The sequence below is a fragment of the Pipistrellus hanaki genome (genome assembly GCF_964339955.1).
Source record: "Pipistrellus hanaki genome assembly, chromosome: 13".
Lineage (NCBI taxonomy): Eukaryota > Metazoa > Chordata > Mammalia > Chiroptera > Vespertilionidae > Pipistrellus > Pipistrellus hanaki.
This window is the reverse complement of record NC_140515.1, coordinates 34,567,476-34,582,976: the sequence shown is the minus strand read 5'-3', so window position 1 is coordinate 34,582,976 and position 15,501 is coordinate 34,567,476.

Below are 15,501 nucleotides of genomic sequence, written 5' to 3'. Positions count from 1 at the left end.
CCAAATTGTTGCTTAGCTCTTGCTCTCTTTTTCTTTCTAGTAACTTCTGAGATTATTTTTCTGTTTCAGTTTCATGTGATATGTCTCAGTGTGAAGTCAAATTTAATTATTTTTAAGCTTTCCAAAGATAGGTTAGGTCTTGAGACTCATGTCTTTCTGTTGATTCTGAAAAAAAAAAAAACCTTAGCTCTTTGCTCTTCAACGATTATTTCTCTGTTAGGACTTCTATTTTTTCTCGAAATCTCTATCCTCCATGTCTGTTCACTACACTTTTCTTATTTTTACACGCTTTCTTCCCTCCGTCCTCTATTCTGAATATGTTACTCAGTGCCATTTCCAAGTGATTCCACTTCTCTTCAAATATATCCAGTTTAGCGCTGATCTCATATACTGACTTTTTATCCCAGGAACTGTAGTTTTTATTTCTACTATTTATGCTGATTTTTACTGCATGCACTTGTTATTGTTTCATCTTACTGGCTTTGTGTCATAATTTCTTATTATTCATTGAAATTACTTATTTAATTATCTCTCAGATTTTTAAACCCACTTTTCAGTTCATTTTTTCAGACTCTTCAAGGCATTTCACCTGGAGTAAATTTCTGTTCTGAAATAGATATGGATAGCGGTCTCTGTTAGCTCTAAGTTTTGGCAATTGGTTTAGAATTTTGGATTTTAGCTTCCCTCTAAAGGTCAGCTTTGGGTTGTTACATATATTACTTCCTCTCTCTTTCCTCAGGCTCACTCCCCAGTCCAGCAGTTTTATGACTGCTGCCATCTAGTGATGCCTGTAGGGGGACCCAATCCGGTTCTGATCTTACAATGGCATCGCAGAATCCCTGCCCCAGGATAATGTTGGGGACAGACAAGTCCCAGTCCCAAAGGTGATGGGCAGCTTAGTCCATTTCTGCCCACAAGACTGAGTCTATGTTAAAAGTGACCCTCACTCTGAGGTTTGCAGGCTCCTGAGGCCAATACTGCAGGTGGTGGACCCTAGTCGGCTTTTCTTCATATATTTTTATAGGCTAGGATGTCCTTCCTCAGTCCCTAGCATCAAACAGTTAGAGTTTTTCTGGCCTCTCACTTTACAAGGGATCCATTAACTAATGGACTATTACTGCTGGATGCAACTGGTGATCTCTGTATTTTCTTTTCTTTTTCTAAATATATATTTTATTAATTTTTTTTTTTACAGAGAGGAAGGAGGAAGGGAGAGAGATAGTTAGAAACATTGATGAGAAAGAAACATCGATCAGCTGACTCCTGCACACCCCCCACTGGGAATGTGCCCGCAACCAAGGTAAGTGCCCTTGACCAGAATTGAACCTGGGACCCTTCAGTCCGCAGGCTGATGTTCTATCCACTGAGCCAAACTGGTTTCGGCTGTATTTTCTGACAGATCGAGAGATGAGCAGGCACATGCCTCCAGCTTTGCTCATTTCACTGCCTTTCAATTTCATTTAAGGTTCACAGAATGCTCACCTTGTGTTTGAGTCTGTTTGGTGTCTATTTTATTTTATAGTTTATCTATTATTGCTATTCATTTGCAGCATTGGGGATATTAAGTCAAAAGTGTGAACTTAGTGATGGTCTTGATGGAAAACCCAGATTTGGTTTCTTAATCCACAAATGTACAACTTATCATTTGGCCTTTTGAAGTTTAGAAATAACTCTTAGACCCTTAACCTTCTATCACTAAGGGTCTAAGTGATAGTCACCAGATTTAGAACAACTGGCCTAAGTTACACAATTTGAGAAGTTTAGAGTGGCCCTTCCAAAAATACCTTCACCAGAACCTTGCAAAAGTACATTAACTTTAGTGTAAATTGAACAAACAATTTAACTGCTGACTGTGTGGAATGTAGAAAGATCTCACTTGAGACCCTGAAACTATTAATTCATTAGCATCTAACAGGAGAGTTACATTTGCCACACGGACTCCCAGCACTGGGCGAAAAGCAGTCTTCCAGGCAATGAGACAAATTAACTGTATCAGGGAAGGTGCAGGGCAGAATCCAGGAAGGGCCAGTCGCAGATTCATGGGGACAGATTTGAGACCCTGCGAGTCCTCTGGAAACAAGGAACAGCAAAGAACAGGGTCGCGGTGTGTGTTTTGGCATGTGGGAGACCCAGCATGCTCAAAGTTGAAGGAAATGTTATGCCAGAAGAATGTAAACTTTAAAAATATTGCATTTGTTAGCTTAATTTTTTTGGAAAGAGAAATGAACACCATTATTTGATGTCAGTGGTGAATTTATTGATCTGGCTGAGAAACACTGCAAATCATCAGGTGCAGAGTGAGGGAGGAAGTATGCTAAAATACAGACTGGGCCACATCTCCCGCATGCCAAAACACACACCCTGTCTCTGACCTTGGGTGTTCCATTCGTTGTTAATTGAAATTACCTAGAAAACACGTTTTTGTTTTTGTAAAAATTGGGAGAGAGAATAATACTGAATTAAACAATTCGAAGCTTCTTTACTTTATACTAGTGGCCTGATGCACAGATTTGTGCACATTGAAAGTAAATTAATTAGAAGAAATATTTTAATATCGCTATTCTCCCTTTCTTTAGAAGTGTCAAATTCACCATTGACAATGGCAGATCAAAACACACACGTGTGACCGACTCTAGTGAGTGCTTAAAATGTATGGCGCATGCACCAGTCAACGTTTATTTTTAAATTGCCAGTGCTCATCATATATACCAGCCAGTCAGACAAATGGTCACTTAGCCTTTTATATATATAGATGTTTGCTTTAGGAATTACTGATTTTTTAATACTGTCAGGTGCAGTGTGAATTCTCACGATGGGGATCGAGTGTTTCATTTTTCTAGACACATCTGATCATGGAAACAACTTTTCCAGAGCACACCAGGAGCTTCTGTTCTGCAGAACCCTTTGCGGGAAATGTCGACAAAGTCCAACAAAGGGGATCCGCTGCTGCATAATATTATTAAGGAAAACAGTATTTCATGATATCCTGCAGAAAGTAAAGTATTTAGCCACAGGTGCTCTGTAATTTTGAGAACCAGCCCTTACTTTAAAAACCCTGTCTAGTGGCAGTATGGAGGATAGACTGCAGCAGAGCTGCCTGGCAGGGGTGCCAAAAAGGTGGGTGCAGCAGGAAGAAAACTATGCGGTCTGAATTATGAAAGGACAGACAGACTTGAGAGGGGGACCTGGGCCTCCTTAGATGTGAATAGTGATGTGAGGGGTGCCAAGAATGTGATCCCTTATTCATTCAACAGTTATTTATTAAGCCTCTGTCACATGCCATAAAGTATTGCTCTATGAAGTGTGGATATAAGCAGTGATCTCTTGAAACTGATATTTTCCCCATGTTTTAGGGTGACTGAGTGGGTGTTATGCATGAAGAGGAGGAACACCTGAGGAAGTAGCCTTGATGGGCAGAATGAGGATCGGGACACTCTGGAGGGTGTCCCGGAACCTGGCGTCCAGGTGGAGATGTTGGTGAGGAATCATGAAATGCAATCTGGAACTCAGAGAGACTTGGGCAGGATGTAGAGTTCACATCTACAAATGGGAACTGAAGCCATGAGAACATTTACAGCACCTACAAGAGTCCGAGGAGTAAAAAGTGAAGAGTTGCCAAAACCAGTTTGGCTCAGTGGATAGAGCATCAGACTGCAGACTGAAAGGTCCCAGGTTTGATTCTGGTCAAGGGCATGTGCCTTGGTTGCTGGCACATCCTCAATAGGGGGTGTGCAGGAAGCAGCTGATTGATTTTTCTCTCTCATCAATGTTTCTAACTCTCTATCTCTCTCCTTCCTCTCTGTAAAAAAATCAATAAAATATATATTTTTTTTAAAAAGTGAAGAGTTGAAGAGCCCTTGTTTTTAACTAGAAGAATAGAGAAGGGGTCAAGAAACACAAAGAAGTTTTTCAATAAATATTTGATGAATGTAAATAAATGAGACTCAGCCTGAGAGAAAACAAACCAGGAGAGTAGTGCTAGGAAGACAACAAAAATAAAACTTTTCAAAAAGGAAGGTGAGGTCAGACAAATGCAACTACAATGAAGTAGCCCAAGGACCACAGCAAAAAAGGAAATGGAGGTGGTGGGGAGATGCAAGGAGGGATGGCTTGTCTTTCTTTTCCTGCTTTAACTATGGGCCCCTTCTGCTCTTCTTGCAGGTCCTTCTGAAACCTCTAGTTTATTACAAACAAGTTTTCCTATTGCCTCAACCTCTTCACAGTCACTCCAACCATATCCTGCCTCAACTAAAGTCTGCTTCTTACAAGAATATAACTGCCAGGAGGGAAGTTTTCTCAAGGGATGTGGGTTCATTCTCCCACATCCTAACTAACCCTCTTGGGGCCAGAGCTGTTCTTGAGATTTCTTTCCTCTTCTTTACAAGCTCTCCACCATAAAAAGAGGGGCAGCTGGACACCTTCACCAGTTACTGCTTTCCCTCTTCTACCTCTCCCATCACTTCTGCCTGCTGACCCAAGGTCATTAAAACATCAGCCCTTGACTTCCATTTTTGTTTCAACCTCAAGTTCACCATTGTCCTAGTGATTCCAGTATCTGGTACTAAAACATCTAATATCAGCCTCAAAGTCCCTTCTTCTCTCTAGTATAATATCTTTCATGCTCTACTCTTGCAGCCCTTTTGTGGCCCCATCCTGGATTTTAGGATTATTGATACTATTTATAATCTTCTAAGCTTCCAACCATGGATTCATAGCCTCTGTTTTCCTTATTCCTCTGACTCTGCCATGGAACTTCTCTGGATAGGGGGTCGAGAGCCCCAACATGCCCAGTTTGGATGCTGACCCCTTGCTGATTTCCCTGGCCTTGCCTCTTCATCATTATCTTTCACATTGCTCCTTTCTAAATCCTTCTACAATGATCACCTGACCATGGCACTGCTGCATTAAAATCCACTCAATCATTCCCCATTCCTTAGATGGCAAAATGCAAACCTCACAGCCCAATAGGCCCTGCCTGCAGGAATCAGGACAACCTTCACGGACTGGTCTCCCCCTGCTCCTCTAGCCTCATGTTTTCCATGACCCTGCCTTCCTCCATGACCCAGACATACCTGTACTATATACCAGCCACACACCTATACCCATCCACACTGCTGCCAGGAAAGCCTCCATCCTCACTGACCAGCATTACCCTCATTCTTTCCAACTCAGCCCTCAAAACCCAGTTCCAGCTCCACCATCTCAGTGCCTGAACAGTTCATTGATTCAGTCTCCATATGCCCAGTGTATCCACTGGCTCCCAGGCAGGCCTCAATTCCAGCTCCTGTGAGACTAACCTGTATTTGGGTGTCTATTTCTCTGTCTCTCACTAGATACCACCCTTTCTAAGAACAGACCTGTGTTTTCTTCATTTTTATATCCCCCAAACCTGGTGAGTGTAATAGTAACCAATAAATGATTTTGAAAAATAACAGGTAAGAAAGAAAGCTGAGGTTAAAGAATTCTTATTAGATATGTTACCTAGTAAGTTTGGAATCCAAAGGCTCAGATTCAAACCCCATTTCTACTACTTACTATTGTGTGACCTGGGATAAGTCACAAGCAACATCAGTCTCATTCATTGAGTGTTTGTCACAAGCCAGGCACTGTCTCTTTCAAGACCCATTAGCATCCCCATTAAGGAGGAGGAAAGAGTGGTCCTGCATAGTTAAGAACTTGCCCCAAATCGCAACTGAAAAAGGGCAGAGCTGAGACTCACGTCTAAGCTGATGTCCAGAAGCCTGGTGTGACTGCCTTGTCCTAATGCCCCACGGTCTGATTCTAGCAATCCCTCCCAGAAAGCCAGTTAATAGGTAGCTCAGAAAAGTGCATTTTCAAATGCGAGTTCTTATTATATGCTAAGCCATTAATTCCCAAGCCCTCCCTCCAACACCCCAAAAAACTAATCATTTGAACATCTTTAGTAGCTTAAAAATAGCGGTTAAATAGAATCTGAATTCAACACAGGATTGGAACCAATTCATTTATGGCAAAGTTAATCTGTTCTAATACATTATTATGATGATTATTATAAGTATTATTATTAAACAAGAGTAAAAAAAATATTTCTGGCTCATAGACAGAAACTGAGAGAGCAAGCCATTCCTTGAGTCCAAGACACAAAGACAATCCCTCCCCAGGACTCGGAGGTGGCATATTAAAGAGATCCTGGAGTAATTTTGCGGAGTCTCATTGTTAATGCTCTCCTGAGGGACACCCATGGCTGTAATTGCTCCAGTCTGCCTCGGCCTGTTGAGCTACCTGAATTAAGTGGGTGAATTGAAATTTTCAGTGAACCATCTGGGACCTCACCTTTAACCCACCCCAGTGCTCAGCCCAGTCCACTGCTCATTATAGGGGAGACCCCTGTCACCTCCTCTCACCTCCTATTAGGAGTGTGCCCAGGCCTCTTCCTCCTGCTGGAGCCTGGCAGGGCATTTAGTGAACTTTGGGGAAGGGGAGAAGGGCAGCAGACAGCCTTCTCTGCACCTGAGCACCGGACCTCAAAACCCGGCTTTTAACATCACAACCAACTGGCTCAGGGGCAGCGCCACACTTTAAATTAATCATCACTGAGCTCCAAGTAGAAGGCCAGAATTTAATCCCCTTTCTGCCACTTATTACTTCTGTGAAATTTTGCAAATCATGTATATCCTTGAGCGCACATGAGAGATGAGGGGAGGGCACGTTGTGAGCACACAGAGAGTAGTTGCTCATTCAGACGAGGAGGGGGCTGGAGAGGCTTCCTGGAAGGGTGATGCAGACTTAGTTTTTAAAAAATGAACCCTAATTTGAGAAAGGAGCAAATAGCGTCCAGGAGACGTGGGTGGGCGGCATGAGCACCTGGAAGGCGGAGAAAGATGTAACAGGTGTGTGGCGAAGCTGAGCTAGAAATGTCACATGTAGATGAAGGCAAGTCGCTGGACAGTTTGGAGCAGGGATGTTCTGAGGAGAGCTCTGCACTTTAGAAAAATCGCCTATGGAACTGTAGACACTTGGAGGTAAGAGACAAGTCAATAAGTGCATGAAGTAAGAGATGAGGAAGGAAATAATAATAGAGATGGAGGAACTAACCTTATTTTCAATGAGTGAAATAAAAATAATCAGCCCAAATGAAACTATTAATGAGAGGAACAAACAAAGGAGAGGAGGGACCAGCTGAATAGTCCGGATTGGTCTTCAGCATCATAACACTGGTCCCCTTAGAGGCCTCTCTGCAAGTGACTTTAGGTGGTCTCCTGGCCAACAGTGGGAATCTCATGGGCAACATAACAAGACACATACATTACACATGTACCTGCACACACAGTTATATACAAACATATACACATGGATGTATGTCCATGCATGGGAGCGCATGTGAATATGTGAGATGCACACACATTGCCCAACACATAGATGAATATACACACACATGTGAACAAACTCATACATGCACACATAAACCCATGTGCACATGCACACATTAGTCCACTAAGGAACATACTCTTATCCCCACTTTGCAAATAAGAAACCAGAGGCACAGAAACTAATAGACTACAGTGACTTAACCATGGTTTGAACAAGGTATCTTACTCCAAACTCTGTGCTTCTACCTTTCCTGTAAAATCACCTCTACAGATGCAAGCCCAGGTCACTTGCAAAAGAAAAAAATCATTCTTGTCTCAGATATCCCCTTTGCAACACTAAAGTCCAAAAATTAATTAGTAGCATCTAGAGTTTTGATGAAAAGAACTCACTAACCCAGTAATATTATGCATAGCCAATTTGTTTTCCAAGTGTAAAAGAAAATACCCTTAGCTCTGCAAGTACCAATCCTGAAAGATATATTCAAAGCTATAATTTTACCAACTAAGGGAAGAAGCAGATTAAGCATTCAAGAATAATAAAAGCAAGGCAGGACTGGACTTGTGGTTAGTATTAAAATGAATTACAATAGAAAAAGTCTAAAAATTGTGAAAGTGTACGCAATTGAATACCAACATAAAATATTCTTGAAAAAATAATTCTAACATAACACATAATAATTAAATTTTATATTTTAAACCCCAGATTATATTTACCATTGTCCAAGTAGTACCTGCTTGACTAGAGGAAGGAGAAGACAAGAGGACTACACTTATTTCACTTTATCCTTAAAAATAGATTGAAGAGGAAAGTAGATTAAAGAAAATTTTGAAAAACTTAATGGTATCTAATCAATTAAGAAAAATTGACTACAAACCACCTCAACCTCAGACAAGATAAAAGTAAAGACATAATTTCCCTTCAGTAAAAGACAAGGCAGCCCTAGCCTATGTGGCTCAGTGAATAAAGCATCAGCCTGAGGACCAAAGAGTCCCAGGTTCCATTCTGGTCAAGGGCATATACCTTGGTTGCAGGCTCCTCCCCAGCCCAGGCCCTGGTCAAGGCTCATGCAGGAGGCAACCAATTACTGTGTTTCACTCACATCCATGTTTCTCTGTCTTTTCCTCTCCTATTTTCCTTAGAAATCAATAGGAAAATATCCTCAGGTGTGGATTAACAACAACCAAAAAAAAGATAAAGCAAAGAAAGATCAAAACGAAAACCTAAGATGCATAGCTAACCAAGAACATTAAAAAGGATAACATAAATAAAAATAAATGTATCCATTGCAAAAATAAATGTAAGAAGATTAAATTTCCTATTATTAGAAAAGAACATTCATATTCTATTAAAAATAAACAAAATACTGTTGTCTTGACTGTCATCCTTAAAACAAGTGTATCAGAAAGCTGAAAAGCAATAACATGGGCAAAGGTATGTAAGCAGGTGCAAATGTTTTAAAAGTATTATAACATTAATATTTGACAAAACAGTTCAATATTGAAAAAAGTGGGCAAATAAAGGCATTACAAGATGTATACTTAACATTAATAATAAGAATTTCATTTTGAATGATATGGGAAAAATATATGAATTTAATATTAATAAACAGAAAGTTTACTGTGAAAAGCTAGTAGGCATCAATCTTTGTATACTGGAAAATGATTGCATCCAAATATAAAAAGCACAAACTACTGAAAATATAATTTGTGGAAGAATAAATTTATGAAAGCTCAATGAAGTTGAGAGATTTGCACATACCTGTGTTAGTAGGGATTCTCCAAATAAATAGAACCAATAGTATGTAAATAATAATAAAAATAATAATAAAATTAATACAAGGGAAATATGCTAATTAGATTGGACATCATCTGGACATCATTCCAGATGTCCTTCCTGATGAAACTGGGGCTGGAGGGAAGCCTGAGTCCCGGGTGCTGGAGGAAGCTGGTGCTGGCAGCCAGGGGAAGGCAGGCCTTCGCTTGCACAAATTTTTGTGCATCAGGACTCATACACACATACACACACACAGAAATTTATTTCTAGGAATTGGTTCATAAAATTATAGAGGCTGGCAGTCCAAGTTCTGCAAGATAGGTCAGCAGAGTGTAGGCCCAGGTAAGGGTTGTGGTTCAAGTCCAAAGGCAGAATTCTCTTCTCCTTGGGGGATGCCAGTTGATTAGACAAGGCCTATCCACATTATGGAGGGCACTCTGTTTTACTCAAAGTCTACCCATGTAAATGCTAATATCATCTAAAAAACACCTTCCCGATAATGGGGGGGGGGATGAGGACAAATATGTAATACTTTAATCAGTAAAGAGATTTTTTAAAATAATACTAAAAATAAATAAAAATACCTTCCCATAAACACCTAAAATAATGTTTTCCCCAGTATCTGCATACCATGGCCTAGCCATGTAATTTAACACATAGAATTAACCATCACAATGCATTTATAAAAATAAGACATAAGCAGAAAAGCAAGAACATTGGTGTTGTGAATAATACAGTACAAGAGAGCTTTAGTTTCATGTATTTACTTATGCATATTTATCTATATGGGTGATGTCTCTATAGGTAAACTCTATACTCAAGAGCACAGATTACACAATTCTTTTCCATGGGCCATGCCACACTTCAAAAATACTAATCATATATATATATATTGTATATATATATATATATATATATATATATATATATATATATATATATATATGCCTAAGCAACCAAAAGACCAATGAGTCGCTATGATGCGCACTGATCACCAGGTGGTAGACACTCAACATAGGAGCTGCCCCCTGGTGGTCAGTGTACTTCCACAGCCAACATCCCACAGCTGGCCAACTTCCCGCTGTCCCTCCCTTCGGCAGGCCAACCAACCTCCCACAGCCCCTCCCCCTGGTAGGCCCATCTCCCATGACCTCTCCCCCTACCAACTTCCCATGCCCCTGATCAGCCCAATTGTCAGTCAGGCTGAGGGACCTTACCCCTGCCTGAATTCTTGCATCAGGCCTCTAGTGTATGTATATAAGCCAGTAGAAAGGGAGCTACATTAAAATTATACAAACCACCATGAATATGCTAAAATATAATTTCACAGTTTATATTGAAATGCTCCTATCACTTTGAAATGATTTTAAAATCCACTCTCTAAATAATTCTTAGATCAAAGAAGAAATAAAAATTTTATTTGCATGTAATTTAGAAAAGAACAATAATAAGAAGACTCCAAGTTAATGCATACTGGATGAGACCAAAACTAATCTCAAAGAAAAACTAATGAATCTCAAATACTTTCAGCATTAAACACAAATTAATGGAAACATACACCCGGCATTTTAAAGAATTAAAAAGATAAATCATAAATAAATCAAAACTAACCCAAGAATGAAGAAAACCTAAAGAAAGAAATAAACCAGAAGAAAAAAAAAAGCTGGAAATGTTTTCAAAGAATTGAATGCTTTTAATAACAGCATCAGGTCCAGAGATGTTTATAGGCAAATGTATTTCAATCTTTTAAGAGACAGAAAACTTCCATGTTACAGAACATGTAACATTTAATTATTACTATTTTTAATATATTTTATTGATTTTTCACAGAGAGGAAGGGAGAGGGATAGAGAGTTAGAAACATCGATGAGATAGATACATTGACCAGCTGCCTCCTGCACACTCCCTAACGGGGATGTGCCCGCAACCAATGTACGTGCCCCTGACCGGAATCGAACCTGGGACCCTTCAGTCCACAGACCGACACTCTATCTACTGAGCCAAACCAGTTTTGGCAGCATTTTATTATTTTGATTCATTTAACAAATAGAATGAGGCTAATTTTGAAAAACATCCTGATACAGTTAACTTCCAAAATAAACTCTAAACCAGTCTCCATGTTCAGTATCAATGTGAGACATAAGAAGTAAAATTAAAAGGACTATTTTAATAATCGAATTAATGTTTTTTCAGGATTAGAATTTAAAACATTAATTAAAGAACAAAATTCATATTTGATGAAGGATAAGAAAACATTTGATAAAATTCAACTAAGCACAGCAGAGTTATCTTAACATAAAAAAAATCAAGTATATCTCTCCTAAGAACCAATATTATACAGACTGTTCTCTAATAATAATATGTGAATCTACCAGAAGACCCTATACCGGGCTTCAGGCCCTCCCAACTACAGTGGGTGGAGAGTCCAGCTGGCACAGCTATGCTCTTAGCCCAGTGAACCACTGGGAGACACTCCTCTTTGTACTCCGGAAGCTACTAAAGGGGGTCTTTTTTCTCCCGGCTGCAATCTGCCAGCAGTCCTACTGGCACAGAGACCAGCTGGGAGCAATGCCTATGCCTTGGGAGACCTTGAAAGGGTCCTATTCTTGGTTCCAGCCCTTCCAGCCACGGTCAGGGGCCAGGCCAGCCCACCCAGGGACCTGACAGAGACACACCCATTCATGCCTCCAGAACCAGCTCTAGAACCTCAATCTTGGTTATGGAATTGGAAATATCCCTGGGAGTCATTTCTAGCCCCCAGAGTAGGTTCTAGGGATCCAATATTCAACATGATGACTATAGTTATCAAAATTTGAAAGATGCTATGAGAGTAAATCTTACATGTTCTCAACACACACACACACATACACACACACACACACAAATGTAATTATATGAGGTGATGGATGTGTGAACTAACTTTAATATGCATTGTATAATATAAATTTTAAAATACTCTAAACAACACTGAGTTACTATATATCAAACAGTTTAGCTATTAAAAACAATGTTTAAGAGTATTCTTCTTGCTGAAACCAGTTTGGCTCAGTGGATAGAGCATCTGCCTGTGGACTGAGAGGTCCCGGGTTCAATTCCGGTCAAGGGCACATACTTTGGTTGGGGGCACATCCCCAGTAGGGGGTGTGCAGGAGGCAGCAGATCGATGGTTCTCTCTCATCAATGTTTCTAACTATCCGTCTCTTTCCCTTCCTCTCTGTAAAAAATCAATAAAATAAAATAAAAATATATAATATATATATATATATGTCTTTTTTAAAAAGGGTATTCTTCTTTGGGCTCATGTGCATGTGCAAATTTTTCTAAGGTTCTTACCCAAGGACTGGAATTTCTAGGATATAGAACATGTTCATTCAACTTTAAAGAAAATGTTATTGTTTCCCAAGCTTGTAGTATCAATTTGCATTCTCATCATCAGTTACAAATGCAGCAACTATAATAATAAAATCATATAATAATATGCTAATTAGACCAGACAGCTGAATGACCTTCTAGACATCATTCCAGATATTCTTCTGGACGACCTCCTGGAGGAAGCCTCATCAGCAGGTGCAGAAGCAGAGGAGGTTAGGGGCGATCGGGCAGGCAAGTAGAGTGACTAGGGATGATCAGGTGGGCAGGCGAGCAGTTAGGGGTGATCAGGCAGGTAGGCATAGTGGGTAGGGGTGATTATGTAGGCAGGCATAGTGGTTAGGAGTGATCAGGCAGTCAGGAAAGTAGTTAGGGGCAATCAGGAAGGCAGGTGAGCAGTTAGGGGTAATCAGGCAGCCAGGCAGAGTGGTTAGGGGCGATCAGGCAGGCAGACAGGTGAGCAATTAGGAGCCAGAGGTCCCAAATTGCTAAAGGGATGTCACGGATTGCAAGAGAGTACAAGCCAGGCCGAGGAAACTCCCTACCCCTTGGTGCATGAATTTCATGAATTTCAGGCCTCTAGTTGTTTATAATAAACTTATTTCCAAATTTTCTATATTTAGAAAAAACAAGTGAACCTCTTAGAGTGGCCTACCAGGGACTAAAATAGTTTGTTTGCCAAAAATGTAGAATTCTGACCTCCATTTTAGACCCCAATACAGGAAATAAATGCTCAGATTCTGCATTTTTTAACAAAAACAAAATGAAATTTTATAGATGCCAAAGTTTGAGGACCACTAATCTAAACCCACCTAGTTATTGGCTTAGTTAACAGGGAAACAATAGAGCCTCCCACTTTAAAGATAGGATGAAGAGGTGTCCTGCTTTCGCCCTATTCATTTCCTCAACTCTGGAAACTTTGGTTATTGGAATAAGAAATATAAAACAAGATATAACAGATATAAAGATTTTAAAAATTAGATCTAGCATTATTATTGGTATTATAATGATTACCATCTAGTAAGCGCCAATGAATTAAAAATCCTTCATGATGAATTAAGAGCATTTAGTAAATTGGTAGGATGAAAACTGAGTACATAAAAATAACTTCTTTATATACTAGCAATAACTGGCTAAAAAAATGGAGAGAAAGGATTCAATATGTAATATAAAAAAATAAATGTAGAGGAATAAACTTAGAAATTGTTTAGGATCTTTATAAAAAAGACTTTTAAAACTTGATAAAGGCACGTAAGAGTATATTTGAATAAACAGAGCAAAATAACATCTCCTTAGGAACACTTAATATCATAAAGTACCAATTAACTCCTAAGTGAATTAGAATTCAGCCATCAAATTTTAAAAATTGAAACCATTGTCTAAAAATATCTAGAAGAATAAACTCATAAGATTAGTCATAAAATTACTACAAAGAAAAATGAGCACAAGACTCTCTAAGAAAATTAAGAAAACTAACATCAGGGACTTATTTTACCTGTCAGTGAAGTCTAGCATGAAGCCACAGGAATTAAAATGAGTTGTTATTGCCCTGGCTGGTGTGGCTCAGTTAGCTGGGCATCATCCTATGCACCAGGAGGTTGCCAGTCTGATTCGCAGTCAAGGGCATGTGCCTGCGCTGTAGGCTGGATGCCCGGTGGGGGACATGTAGGAGGCAGCCGATCAATGTTACACTTTCACATCCATGTTTTTCTCGCTCTCCCTCTCCCTTCCTCTCTCTCTAAAAATAAACTATTTTTTTAAAAGATTATTAATAAAAACTCACACACCAAAGACAATTTACATGGGTGAATGAAGACCTCCAGCATTCTCGGTTCTTTTCTGCATCCCTTCATCTCTGCCATCTCTAGAAGCTGGAGTTCCCCAGGGTTCCTCCTGTTGCACTCATCCCTGGGTGGTCTCGCTTCTGTTCATGGTGTCAAATATTTTCTCTGTGCTTTTGAACCAGAAATATTTATTTCTAACACCTATCTCCCCTAAAACTCTCAATTACCATGCCTATTGGTTTGCTCGACAGCCCCTTGGATGCCCTGAAGTATAAAAAATGTCACTCGACCAAAAGCAAATAATTCTCTCACCAACCCTGCCCTTCCTCCAGCTCCCCAATCTTAGAAACAGGAACATCCAACCTTTCCGTTGCTCACATCAAAAGCCCTAGAGAAACATTTTAGATTCCTCTCTTCCTCTCAAACCTTGCATTAATTCTTTAGGAAATCCTGTGGACACACCTTCAAAATATATTTTGAACACAGCCACTTCTCATTATCTCCTCTGCCACCACCCTCATCTTAGCCTGTGTCCCCTCCTAGCCCTCTCAGTCAAATTTCTATACCATAGCCAGAATGATTCTTGTAAACCCACTAGCTGGCCCCGTTATTCCTCTGCTCAGAACACTTCCAAGCACAGTTAGAATGAATATCCCAAATCCTTGCTTTGGTCTACAAAGGGCCCATGTGTTCTGGCCCCTGACTCCAGCAGTACGCTGGTAAGTGGTCAACAATCAGCTCTCCCTCCTTCATAAACTTACGGATATATAGGATATATATATATTATATATATATATATATATATATATATATATATATATATATATATATATATATATATCCCCGTAAGTTTATTCTAAATTTTGCTGATATAATGCATGTGTGACACACAATTTGCAACTAGTTATAAACTATACAGTATGCTTCACTGTACATTTCATGTATCGAATTGATTCTCACAGTATGCTTCCATTGTTTCTTTATTTTTGGTTTTGTTTTGCCGAACTCTTGCAGCCTTAGCAAACCTATGGCTGCAACTGACAAACGAGGATAGTTCCAAAACAAATGTTGGTTGGTGTATTTCGTTACGTTGATGAGTAAGAAGAAAGTGAAACAATGAAAGTGTCAGGGGAAACTCCACTTGCTCATCAGTGAGGCAAACAACTCCTTTGTTAATAATAATGTTTCAACGCTGGAGGAATACTGTTTCAACGCTGGAGGAATA